This window comes from Fundulus heteroclitus, chromosome 6 (assembly GCF_011125445.2).
Source record: "Fundulus heteroclitus isolate FHET01 chromosome 6, MU-UCD_Fhet_4.1, whole genome shotgun sequence".
NCBI classification, from domain to species: Eukaryota; Metazoa; Chordata; class Actinopteri; order Cyprinodontiformes; family Fundulidae; genus Fundulus; species Fundulus heteroclitus.
Window position 1 is genome coordinate 10,599,234 of NC_046366.1, and position 13,992 is coordinate 10,613,225.

Here is a 13,992-nt window from a genome sequence, read left to right on the forward strand (position 1 = left end):
GCAAGAATTTTGTGCAGAGGAGAGATGGCATAGCTTCTGTTTGTGACTGCCTCCAAATAAGCCTTTGTTCATCCAACAGCTAAAAAATAGTATGGCTCGATCAACAAATGTCCTTGGGCAAGACACTTCACCCACATTCCTGCTGACAGTGGTCAGAGGGTCCAGTGGTGCCACTATGGCCTCGCTTCTGTCAATCTGCCCCAGTGCAGCTGTGGCTACAAACAAAGCTCACCACCGTAAGGGTCTAAATGTGTGTGTGAATGGGTGAATGAGTGACTGTAGTGTAAAGTGCTTTGGGGTCGTCGGGCTTTTAAATGCGCTATGCAAGTACAAGCCATATACCATTTACCATTCTGACAGTCCAAATGTGGGCGTACACATTTTCTATCTCTTTCCTTTGTCATTGTATCTGTGTCTCCTTCTCGTCACAATTACAGCTGAAACATTTGTGTACCAGTTTGTACCTGACTTTCAAACATCTTAAATACAGACACAAAAACTGTGCTTGTAATCAATTTCAGGTTTTATAAGTTGCTTTGCAGGTGGTAAGTAATTACATTTGCATATCCTACTGCCATAAGTCTGGTCATAAGCCAACCCAATTTCACTAAAAAACATGTATTAGCCAAGTTGTTTCACAAGGGAAATGTTATTTTCACAATTTTAACATTTCAATCCAAAGTTTTATTTTGTCTATTCATCTACAATGGCTTGTAACCTGGTCATGTGACTATGAAGTTTCTCTCAGCAAAAACAAAAGAAACAAACAAAAATGACCAACATTCCCCCTACTTGTGCATGTTGATAACATTTCTAGTAAAAAGTTGTCAGAGTTTGCATTCTAGAGAATGAACCCAATTGCAGAGAAGAGCTTAGGAGTTGGGTCAGGTGTTTGGACCAATTCAGTCATGTTGAATGGAGGAAAAGCTGGACCTAAGTAACTTGGAGTTACTTAGGCACAGCATGTGGTTTGAAGAGGTTTTAATGAAAATGGTAAAAATACAAACGGTCTGGTACAAGGAGAACTGAGCTTGAACCAAAGACTGAACAGAAACAAGAGGACAATGGGCATGGCAACATGAGGATCCAGTGGATAGCAAAACTGGTAATATATACAGAGACCCCTCATTCACACAGACTCTGTCATCCGTACGTATTCCGCCCCATCACAAATATAATCCATTCTAGCGGATGCAATAATACCCACCGGTTGTGTGGCACTGCGGCATGACAGAAAGAGCTTCTCTGTCGACCGTCAGAAATATGGATCAAGTCTATTTTTGATGGATGTAATAAATATAGCCATACATTTCTAAAAACTGATGAGCCATATAGGAACTCAGTGAGGATGAGTTGCAGCTGAATGGGAGAGAATGCAGAGCAATCAGGGAGGATGCAAAGCAGCTGAGACCAAAGAAAACCATAATAAGAAACCTTAGGAATGTCAAACAGCTCTAAAAGGAAGCAATCTAAATATAAAAAGTTCCCAGGTAAAACACAAAAGAATGAACTAAAGGAATTTACATCAAAAGATGGCTCTTCTTCAGTCAGCTGCCATGGCCAGATCAGCCAGGAGGTTTTCATCAGATGGTTACCAGCAATCATCGACTGTTTAGACCCTTAACCATAACACTCTCCTGATGGGGGATCAGCAGTGGTAGCCAGCCAGTACACATTCCCTCCTGGATGCCAGCTCAATTCCTCTTTCCTGTTCCATAGCCAACATGAGGCTCTCTGCTGCCTCGCCCAATCTTCTCACTGTTCAACAAAACATTTTTTTTGCCACTGCCTACCATGGCAGCACTAGAGCGCCTGGATCTCAAAGAAGAAGTAGAAGGAAACAATTGTAAATTGTTTCATTCCAAACTAACTTATCCTGTTCATCTCTGCTAAACTTCTGTTTACTGTGTCCCATTCTGGTGACTCAGGCATCCAGTTGCGATGAGTTGCTGCACAGGAGCAGCTAGCTAGCACTGCAGCTCAGGGAGAAAGCTCCTGTATGTGTTTTCTCTGTTTATTATCATGTATAAGATAAGATAAGATAAGATAAGATAAGACAAGATAAGATAAGATAAGATAAGATAGAACTTTATTGATCTCACAATAGAGATATTTACTTGTGACATTGGCTCTTATAAACATGCACGTATGCATACATGCTCATGTTGAACCTGTATCCCGTGATACCATTTAGTCTGCACTATCTGGATTCTATCTGGATCTGCAGCCTGTCACACCTTGACCCTTTGTAACTTGTTTCACAAAGTGTTGAAAGGGACAGGATGTTGGTGGGGAGAAGGGCCGTGGGAGGGAGTCTTCTGAAACAGAGGGTGGTGAGTGATGGGTGAGAGCTGAGAGGTGTGAAGTTCTGGGAAGAAAAGCAAGCTGTCGTTGAAGATAACGGGGTTCGCGGCAGGGGAGACTGGGCTGGAGGAGGCTGGAGGAGGCATGAGTATTCGATCAAACCTGCTAAAATATTGATGTGACGCTGCCTGTCAATCAATCTTGGAAGCTTGTCAGTAACTGACCATTCAGCAATCACAAGGAGCTTTCCTTCAAAAGAGTGTGGGCCAGCCAGGAGACTTTACATTACTAACGCATTGCTGTATTTGGATTTGGTTTAAAAAAAAAACACTGGAAAAATGGTTAAATGTGGGGAAAACACAATTTGCACATGCATTATCCCAAACATTCAGAGGGTGAAATACAGTTTATTCCTTTCCCAGAACCTAAAAATAGCCTAGAAAATGCCAAAGATGGAGAAAAGCATGCGGCTGAACTCAACAGTGATTGACAGGAACTTTGGCATGTCCGTCTGAACGGCGGTAACTCAATTTATGTTCATAAATTCTTAATGGTTAATTTAAAGGTTAATGCTTATCGCTAGTTTTGCTGAGTTTCATGTGTTCTGGTGGAAACTGCTAGCTTGCAATATCTGGTTGCACAAGCTGAATCTTTGTCAGCTATGATCAGTTAACAGGACTCTGATTTTGCACAAAGTATTTATTTGGTAGTGTAAAGTAACCTTTGCAATTTCACAGTACATTCTTGCCTTGGATTAGGGCTGTATGATAATTCATTAACACTATATATATTGATCCATGATAGAAAAAAATGGTCATTAAAAAGTTAAATAGAATAACAGTTTTCCTTTCTTTTGCAGTCATACCATGTAGGTTAATATTACAGTCATTACATCCTCGCATAGAATCACAAACACAGACCCAGGAACTCACCGTCACCAAGCTCCGCCCCCTTCAAAGAGCTCAGAGAGCACGCTTTTTTTTTCTTTTTCAAAAACTTGCACTTTTGATGAAAAGTTGGTTGAATAAAGGGTTGAGATTGAATTCAGTGTTTGTGTGTTCTGTATCTAAGATAGGTCGCTGAGCAACAGCATAAAATGGCCAGGGTTGCATTTTAAACATATTTTAAATTTGTTGATAATTATTAATATCGACCAATATGATCTCTATTTTATCGATATGCTTTTTTCTAAGTCGTCCATCCCTGCTATGGATAGCTCGATGGAGCCCTTCTGTCTTTTGTCAGTTGACGTGATGTCAACTGTAAGATTGCTCCACGTGGAGATGTATGTACCCCAGGCTGATCTAACCACAGACAACAAAGAAGTTGTAATGGTGGTGATAGCTAATAGAGAATTACGACTCAACTGAGTCGTAAATCAAGTCATTTACTCTTTTTCAAGGTAATCACGGACAAATAAAACCTACATTTAAACTTAGACCCAACTCAAAATATGTATCGGTAGCTTAAAATTAACTGCCATCGAGCAATCCACTGAATGTACAGTGAAAATCTGAATTAGGAGTGTACATATTACTATTTACAACCCACAGTCCTATTAAGTGATCATGGTCAAAAAAGGTTCAGCTTATGCAACCAGAAGTTGCAACACACATATATCCAAAACACATACAACTAGCAATAAACGTTATTCTTTCATTCAATCATCAAACAATGTAATGATGAACAAAAGTTGAGTTACTATCATACAGACTGCTCATGAGGTTGGCTGCATGTCTTTATCCATCTTTTACATTTTTCTAGACTCCTTTTAGGTTTTGGGAGGCAAATAAACTGTATTCCACCCTCTAAACGGTTGAGCTACCACGCGTCTTGTACTTTCCCCACTGAAAATGTTTAATCATTTCTTCCCCATGCTTTTTTTTTAACTAAATCCCTCTGACCACAATGCATCCTAATGTAAAATCCTGGCAATGCTGTCCGAGTGCAGCTTCTGCGAGCATTTAACTTTGGAACAAATTGTGATCACCGATTGGTCAGTTACTGACAAGCCTCCAGGACTGTTTGACAGGCGGCGTCACGTCATTTGGTTTTGTTTGTGACCTGAAATTGTTTTCAGGCTCTTAAACCCCACTGTTGTTCTGCTGCAGGTGGTTCTTCATCTTCTTACTTCTTGATGTTTTTTTTTTCATCCCTTATCTTCCCTCGCAATTTCCTCCGCACATCTCTGGAGACTTTTTTCACGATCTAAAAGGTGTCTTCTCCTCCTTGAGAATAGCCTTTATTTCTGGGTTAATCCAGGCTTGTTACTGGTAAAATACTGTATCTTCATGAGGGTCACAGTGTTATCCACTCAGAAGTTAATGTAGTCTTTGAAGCAGTCGGTGATGCTGTCAATGTCCTCTCCCTTTGGAGCCCAGAGCTCTTCCCACACAGTGGAACTGAAACTGTTCCTTAGAGCTTCTTCAGTCTCCTCAGCCCATCCCTTCACTGTGCATCTCCAGGCTGCTTCTCTGTCTACATGACTTCCACTGCCACTTGCAATCTGTTTTAGGCAATGAGAAACTAATTCGGCCAATTATACCAAGAAAATTAATGTAATTGTTCTCAGCTTTTAACAATACAACGGTAGTGAATTGCAGCAGTTGATAAATTACCATATTTTTCGGACTATAAGGCGCACCGGATTATAAGGCTCACAGTGAATTTACATCTCTTTGTGTATCTTGTCCACACATAAGGTGCACCAGATTATAAAGCACACTAAATATTCTTCCCAAGTGTGTAATATCACTCCGCCTCTTCACATACACAGCTCTCTATCCGTCTCCATCGGGAGGATGGAGTAATTGGACTACACTGCCAAAATAAACCTAACTTTTATATTGAATTAACTTACTAGGTTTATTGTTGCTAGCGTGTGTTCTGGGCGCAGAGTCCGCCTCGAGTACATGCAAACCTCTGCGGAGTGAACTCCACCCGAGTATGTGGGGGTCTTAACATAAATGCACTTCTAGTTTTGACATTACAGTCAGGCAGTCTTGTAGACTGCTTAGGGGTCCGATCAGGTGTGACCCAGTGTACCGTAATGCTCCGAATATCCATTGAGAGGAGCAGCTTCGTTGCCAACCAAAGTCATACTTACACATTTTGACAGATTTTCGAGCGCATTGTACCACATAAAATTGGTCAGTAAGCACAACTTTAATCATATATAATGCGCATCAGATTATAAGATGCACCATCAATTTTTGAGAAAATTGAAGGATTTTAATAGCACCTTATAGTCCGAGAAAAATGGTAGATTTTTTTCTTCCACTTATTGAGTTGGCAAACCTTACACAAAATTAAATTGTTTTAACTTATCCACCCTTGCTAATTATGCATGAAAAGAAAGAATCGTAGTTTAAGATTCATGGAAATTGAACCTATTTGAGAAAACATGACTGGGACATTCTGCACTGAATATAGATTCTTTAAAACAGTTTGTGGAAAAAAAGGACATTCTTAGTTTCTCCAAAGCATTGACAAAATCTTATCTTCTGTCATGAACTGAATGTTCATTGATGTTTTACTCCTTTCTTTGTGCTAATGTGCTAGCTGTGGCTTTCTTACATTGACTGTATACTTCATTAGACTCGTGGGGGACTATTTTTGTCACACTTTTTTTAGTAGGCCCTAACAAGATTTTCATGTGCACCGCATTGAACACTTCTCTGTTTCACCTGACACAGGATGGTTTGGAAACACATAAGTTGCATGTATACGCCTCCCTGTGGGTGCATTCCCTTTGATGATAGTTCCAACACACTAAGCAGACACAACTGTAGTTAAAACCACGTTGACCCACATTTATCTTAGCTTGATTAACAGCTGTCTGCATGTTGGTGTGTGTGTGTTTGAGTTTACACACCAACGCGGCTAACTGTGTGTCGATTGAAGCATGGCTTTATGTGAGTAGGCAGCCATGTGAGAGCAGGTACATTAGTTAGCGTCACGCTGTGTGTCTTAAAAATGCTTCGTCTGACGCTGTGTGTGTGTTCGAGCCCTGATTTTAATGATCTCCTCCCACCCCCTCTGGCCCAGCATGAGCTTATTTCGACTCACATCAGGATAATTAATATCAAACTCAAATGGCTGAAAGAGCACATGGCTCCTTTAACCAGCTTTTCCCACACCCTGCTGCTCATAACTCGCCTGTGTTTTTTTGGCTCACTGGAGAAACAAAACATGTTAAATAACAATGTTTGGGTAATTTGCATGCATGTAAGTAACATTATGGTTTCACTTGCACACTAACCTTTCTTACAAACTGTGTTTAGCAGCCCTTAAATCATCACTCAGAGCAAGAGTCTTTGGCTCATGAGGCCGAAGTTGCCAATTTAAAGATCTGCAGAAACATCACTCCTCTACACACATTTTCCATTCTGCCCAAGTGCTAGAGTGGACTTGAAAATGTCCCTGTAGTGGTACTCTGAAGCCAAGTAGAAGACTAAAGATCTATAGTCTGTTTCTATATATATATATATATATATATATATATATATAGATAGATAGATAGATAGATAGATAGATAGATAGATAGATAGATAGATAGATAGATAGATAGATAGATAGATAGATAGATAGATAGATAGATATATATATATAGATAGATAGATAGATAGATAGATAGATAGATAGATAGATAGATAGATAGATAGATAGATAGATAGATAGATAGATAGATAGATAGATAGATAGATAGATAGATAGATAGATAGATAGATAGATAGATAGATAGATAGATAGATAGATAGATAGATATGCAGTGTGTGTGTGTGTGTGTTTGTGTGTGTACTTGTACTTGCAGCTGAGTGAGAAAATTATCTGTGCATTTTTCTAGTAAAGTGAGGACCTTTTTTTAGTCTTCACTTCTTTTGGGCTAGGGTTTGGTATACACTGGTAAAGGTTAGGTTTAGGGTTAGAGTTAAGCCATACAAATAGTTGAAAATGAATGGAAGTCAATGGAAGTAAAGGCAAGGTCCTCACTTTGTTTTTAAAACAAGGAGGTATGTGTGTATGAATATGTGTGCATGTGCGGGTATGTGTGTGCATGTGTGTGTGCATGTGTGTGTGCACATTAACTTGTGAGGGAGCTCAAATAAAAACCCATCATCCTTTTGCAGATACTCCCTTCGGAATTTGCTGTAATTAGGAGTGTTCTTTCTCTCACTCTGTCTCCCTCTCAACTCGCCTTGTAAATGAAAACACCTCGGACAAAAAAAGAGTAAAATAAAAATAAAACAAAGTAGCACATTAGGTCTATACTTGCTTTTGAGGATGTTCCACCTCTGATCTTCAAACTGACTCTTTGTTTCCATTTTCTTTCTTTGCAGTCCAGAAACCGTAATGTGAAAAAAATATTTTTTTTCTTTCTCTCACAAGAAAAGCTTGATTCAGACGTTGTCACAAGCTCTTTCTCATTGTGAGAAATATAATTGTAGTGCATCCATTCATCTCTTTGTTACTAAAACTGGCAAGTATGAGGGATTTTCAAATAGGCAGAAGACAAACCAAGATGACATGATTCACAGTCAGTCAGTCAGATGTAAATAGCAAAACTAAAAAAAAAAAAACAGGACAATAACCATTTGCATATTTTATGGTGATATAAAGGAGCATAATCTCCATATAAATGTGGGGGTAAATGTAACGAGGTGAGGAAATCACTCTGTTTGTGCTTTTGCGTACATGGCTTGAAATCAATAACATGCACAAGCAAATAGTTGGATAGATTACAGTGATTCAATGCAAAACATACACTCGCCCACACCCACACATTTAAACCAAGTAATGACATGGCCTCCCAATAAAAAAAACATGCAGGACATGAAAGTGTTACAAATGGCCGGGAAAACAACAGCTGTAATGTGTCAGGCAGATATTTGTTCCACTAATCACTGAGGGGATTGCCAAACGCATTCAAACACGTGCTAACGGAGACTTATGTTATTAGGCTCTGTAGCAAAAGACACACACACACACACACACACACACACACACACACACACACACACACACACACACACTGGGGATGATGCTGTCATCCGGCACTCTGTGGCCCGGTCCTCACACCTTGACAGCTGTCACGGATTCTAACATGTAGTATCACAGGATAAGGGGATTACACTGATCTGTGGAGAAAAGGATTCTTTCCATCAGATATTTCAGTAGATGTAAACTTTGCATCAAGGAAGCACTGCTGGGTTTTACATATAAGGTGGAGACTTTTTTAAATCAGCCATTGCCTGTTTCTTTAAAACATAGTTCCAAAATCTAAATCAAACTAGAGCAGATTTATTTAGGACAGCCAAAGCGGTTTCAAAAATAGCAACAGTAAAAATGAGTTTAATTGATGTGTCACCATATGTGTGTTTTAATGCAAACATTCTTATTACGTTGTGTTATATTTCTGCAGTAGCATATATAACAATTAAAAAAAACTAGAACATCTTTAAAAAGTAAGGTATATCTTTAAAGATGCTTTGTTCACATGTATTTAAAAATATTCCTAGAAATTCACACAAACTCTAATAAATACCATTTGAAACATGCTGCACTTTCATTTAATTTTAAGGGGAATTAGGGGTGTCACTGGTGATTTTGGAAGAAAAAATTTTTTTCTTAACAGCAGCTTTTTTGCCACAAAACAAATGTACCAAAATGAAAAGTTGCATTTTTTATTATTATAATTAACTTTTATGAGACTAAGCTAATTTATTTTAAGGCTCTTTACACACATTAGCCAGGGGTAACAATAAATCTGGATAGCATTGAATGTTTGGCCAGATAACTTCCTGGAAAAGTTAAACTTACCAATAGTGACAGAAGAACAAAATAAGAAGCTTCTTGCTGCAGTTACCACAGAAGAAATTCATTTGGCAATCACAAAACTAAAAAGGGGCAAAATGGCGGGAGCGGATGGATATGGCCCAGAGTGGTACAAAACAATGGAGAGTCATCTCACTCCAGTTTTACTCAAAACCTTCAACTGGGTGCTTGAAAAGAAAACTACTCCAACATCATGGAATGAAGCAATAATTTCTCTCATACCAAAAGAGGGAAAAGATAGATTGGAGTGCGGCAGCTTTCGGCCTATCAGTATTCTAAATATTGATTACAAACTATTCACATCCATAATTTCACGGCGACTGGAAGCGATCTTACCAATAATAATACACAAAGACCAAACAGGGTTCATTAAACAAAGACAAACACAGGACAGTATAAGAAGAGTGTTAAATATAATACAACAGGTTAATCAACAAAAACAAGAAACCCTAGTAATTAGCTTAGATGCAGAAAAAGCTTTTGACTCCGTGAGGTGGATCTTCTTATACAAAGTACTAAATAAATTTGGCTTTCATCGATCAATAATTGAGACAATTTCAGGACTATATTCTAAACCTACAGCTAGGATAAAAATCAACGGAGACCTCACGGAGTCAATCGCCCTCGAAAGAGGATCAAGACAAGGCTGCAATATGTCTGCTCTCCTTTTTGCCTTGTATATAGAACCGCTCGCTCAATGGATAAGGGAAAACCAGAATATAAAAGGTGTAACAATCCTGGGACAGGAGCAAAAGCTTGCCCTGTTTGCAGACGATCTACTGCTGACCATTACACATCCAACCCAAACATTACCTTTAACTATCAAAATGATTGAAGAATATGGTACATTCTCAGGATACAAAATTAATGTTAGTAAGACTCAAGTTTTAACTTTAAATTACAATCCTCCACAGAATATTAAAAATAGCTACAAATGGAAATGGGAAGCCGAATCAATCAAATATCTGGGTATGGTTTTACACAAAGATTTTAATAAAATGATTGATGTTAATTATGGACCTCTGAATGTTAAATTGCAATCTGACCTACAAAGATGGGGTTCATTACCATTTCTTGATTTGCACTCAAGAATTGACTCAGTTAGAATGACTCTCCTCCCACAAATGCTTTATCTATTCCAATGCCTTCCATTCTATATTCCACAAAAAACAATTTGATGAATGGGATAAAATTATATCCAGATATATTTGGAAGGGTAAAAAACCTAGAATCAAGTATAAAACATTACAGTTACCGAAAAATAAGGGGGGTAGGAACTTGCCATGTTTACGGAAGTATTTTTATGCTGCACAGTTAAGACCTCTTGTATGTATGTGCTCTCCAGTTTACACAGCAGGCTGGAAAGATCTAGAGAAAAAAGTAATTAATGGAATACCTTTGAAAGCCTTAATGGTGGATACTAAACTACAGAGTAACATTGATATTCAGGAAAACCACCTATTAAACGTTATGATTAAAATATGGAATGAAACTATAAAACTTTGTCACTTAGAACAGGCCTCCAAAATTTTAAGATGGTGTGCTTATGACACCGACTTTGCCCCTAATAAATCTGACAAAAGATTCAAACTATGGGTTTCCAAAGGAATAACTGACTATAACTCCCTTGTCCACAAGGGGGCATTCCAATCTTTTGATAATTTAAAAAGAAAACATGGATTAGATACTGATGACTTCTTTAGATATCTTCAAGTAAGAAGCTATTTCAATAAAAATATCGACATGCACTCAATTAATCAAGGCTTTTTTCATACTTTCTTATCAATAATAAAATCAATGTCCCCATCAAAAATAGTTTCTAAACTATACAAAAGCATCCTTGGGTGTGAAGTGGAGAGCACATATTATGTGAAAGAAAAGTGGGAAAGGGAAGGTGGTTTCGTAATCACAGAGGAGGGTTGGGAACATATATGTGAAATACAATGGGCTACAACTGGATCAAATGTCTGGCGTGAATTCTGTTGGAAGAATATCATGAGGTTTTTCATTACACCAGCACAGAAAAAATACCAAGGGACGAGTGATGCTTGTTGGAGATGTAACAGTGAAGGTGCCAACCATTTCCATATTTTTTGGGAATGTGCGATCATACAAGAATATTGGTCAGAGATTCACTACCATTTACAGAATGTATTCTCTATTGTTTTTCCCTTGTCATTTGAATGCTTGTACTTAGGTAGAATAGAGGTGGACAACTTCAGTAATTATAGCAGAAAACTTTTGTACATTTTGTTGGCAGCTAGTAAGAAAGCAGTCACAAGGAAATGGCTGAAGCCTGACTGCCCAACGGTCGATGACTGGATCAATATTGTCAAAGAGATCTACACAATGGAAAAAATCTCTTTCCTCATCAAAGTGAAACTGGATGCTTTTTACGCTTTTTGGTCTAAATGGACAGAATATGTGAAGCCTACTCATACAGACTTTATGTAAAAATCCCAGTGAAATGTCATGTGACTGCAATGTTTCTGCTCCCCACAATGTTCACTGATGTTCTTAACTGTTTAAAAATGAAAATATGTGAAAGAGCAAGCATACAGTAAATGTATACAATGTAATTTGTAATGTACAATATGCTTTTTCAATAAAAAGTAAATTTGAAAAAAAAGCATTGAATGTTTGGCCACATTCTTGCCAAATGTCTTCGGTGTGGTGAAATTTCTAATTTTACAGGTAACGCATGAATGGGTTTTAATTGTGGTTCACCTGTTTGCTGCTTTTCTTGCACCAACAACAACGTTGCAGTAACTGGATTATATCAAAGTTCAAGCTAATTCTGTTTGGCTCTCTCTGGCTAGCATGAAAGGACAAGGAGAGGTGTCAGCAAAGCAAATTTGTTTTTCAATAAAAGGTGGTGTTGTTTCGTGGTGACAAGAGACTTAGCATATGCTCTGTTTCATGTAACTTAGTTTTTTTGTTTGTTTTGTTTTTTAAATGTCTGGTCCACTGTAAGCAACGGCAAGGTATAAGTTTTCAGAGCCATGTAAGAGTTATAATTGGAGTTTCCACCTAAAATATAATCAGAGAAGTTACAAAAGCAGGTGGAAAAGCCCCCTGACCTTCTACCTACACTTGGAAAAGTGCCTAAAGAAATTCAAGAAAACATGAGAAAAGTAGACATCTGATAATCAAGAAAGTGTTAGATTTAATCAAACCACAATGACAGCCACTATCCACAATTGGAGACAACCTGAAATGTGGTGAACTTTCCCTCGAGAGGGCAGCCTGCCAAAATTACAGAAAGAGCACTCTTAATCATGCAGGCCTCATTTGCCTCAGTTAAGGTAAGTCTGCAGGATTAAATGCTTACCCACAGGAGACCTCCAAGGCAAAAACAACAGCAACTAAAAAAAAACAACCAAAATAACCACAAAATAATGTCTCACATTTTCCCCAAAACATCCTAATGATCCTTAAGACTTTTAGAAATATATTTGGTGGGATATAAAGGCAAGAAGATAATATCAATAGACAAACATCATAGAAGTAGTGTGACGATCATGTAGTTGACATTGCTACATATGTAAATTCTCCAAATAATTTCATAAAAAAAATATAAGCTTGATGTGTTGTCAGGCCAAATGTCCCTCCTCAGTAAAAGGGTTATGCAGCTACTACCATATTTTATGATATGCAGCTAATACCACATTTGGAAAACCTCTCCTCTTGGCGCAACACTATTGTCACAAAACAATATTATGTTTTTATGGTTGCTGGAAGTGTTGGTGTTGCAGGATGTTGGACAGGCGAGGCCAAGCTAACCAAAGGATTCGACACAGTGGGATCGAAATACAAAGCCACATAAGACCGTGGCACGAAGTGGACTTTGAGAGGAGAGTGGTGGCCTAGTGGTTAGAGCAGTGCGTTTGCGCTCTGAGAAGGATGCAAGTACCTGGTTTGATCCCAACTGCCTGCACTCTGGGTCCCTGAGCAAGACCCTTAACACCAGATTGCTCCCTGGGCACCCCACAGTGGCAGCCCACTGCTCCCCAAGGGGATGGGTTAAATGAAGAAGTGAATTTCTCCATTGTGAGATGAATAAAGTATCAAATATTAATATTATTGTGTTCATACAGATTTTTTTTTTCAAAATGCATTAGTTTGAAAAGTCCGAGGTTGAATATTGGATATGCGCTCCACGGCTTTGGCTGTGTCTGGCTCCTGTTCAAGCTGATACAGGGAGGCTGATCTGGGGCTATGCTATCGCAGGGGGTGGGGGGGTTGCTAAATGGTGAGCTCTGATTGGAGAATATGAATTGCATAAAATATAACCTCCATAGAAATTTAAACTGATTTATGATTTCTGTTGTCCCATTTAGCAGGATTTATCTACAATGTCCCAATGACCTAATTTTACTTGCTATATTCTCAGGACAGGAAAATGGCAAGGTTGTTCCCCTGGCCATCACTTTGTAACTTCAAGCTCAAGAACCTGGACTAAAATCCAATCAAATTTGCTGAAGCAGGTCCATCATTTTTGAAAACCCCTCCAATGTTACTGAATTAAAACAATATAGCAAAGAAGAGTTCCACTACAGCAATGTAAACCACTCTCTTAGTGGTTTACATTGTGTATTCCCTTAATAAAGGAAACAATGCTTACCTATGAACCTAGATTAGATCTAACCAGTGGTGGCCTTGTGGTTGAAGAGCAGCTGCACACCAGACGGCCTGCTAGGTTCTGGGGTTCAATCCAACAGGCTGCCACTCTGACTCCTTGAGCAAGACCCTTAACCCCAGGAGAGCAAACAGGCTTAACTCAGAGGCAATTAGACTTTCGCTCAGTTGTTTCTGAACACGTTTCAGCACCTATCCAGGAGTCTTTGTCATTTC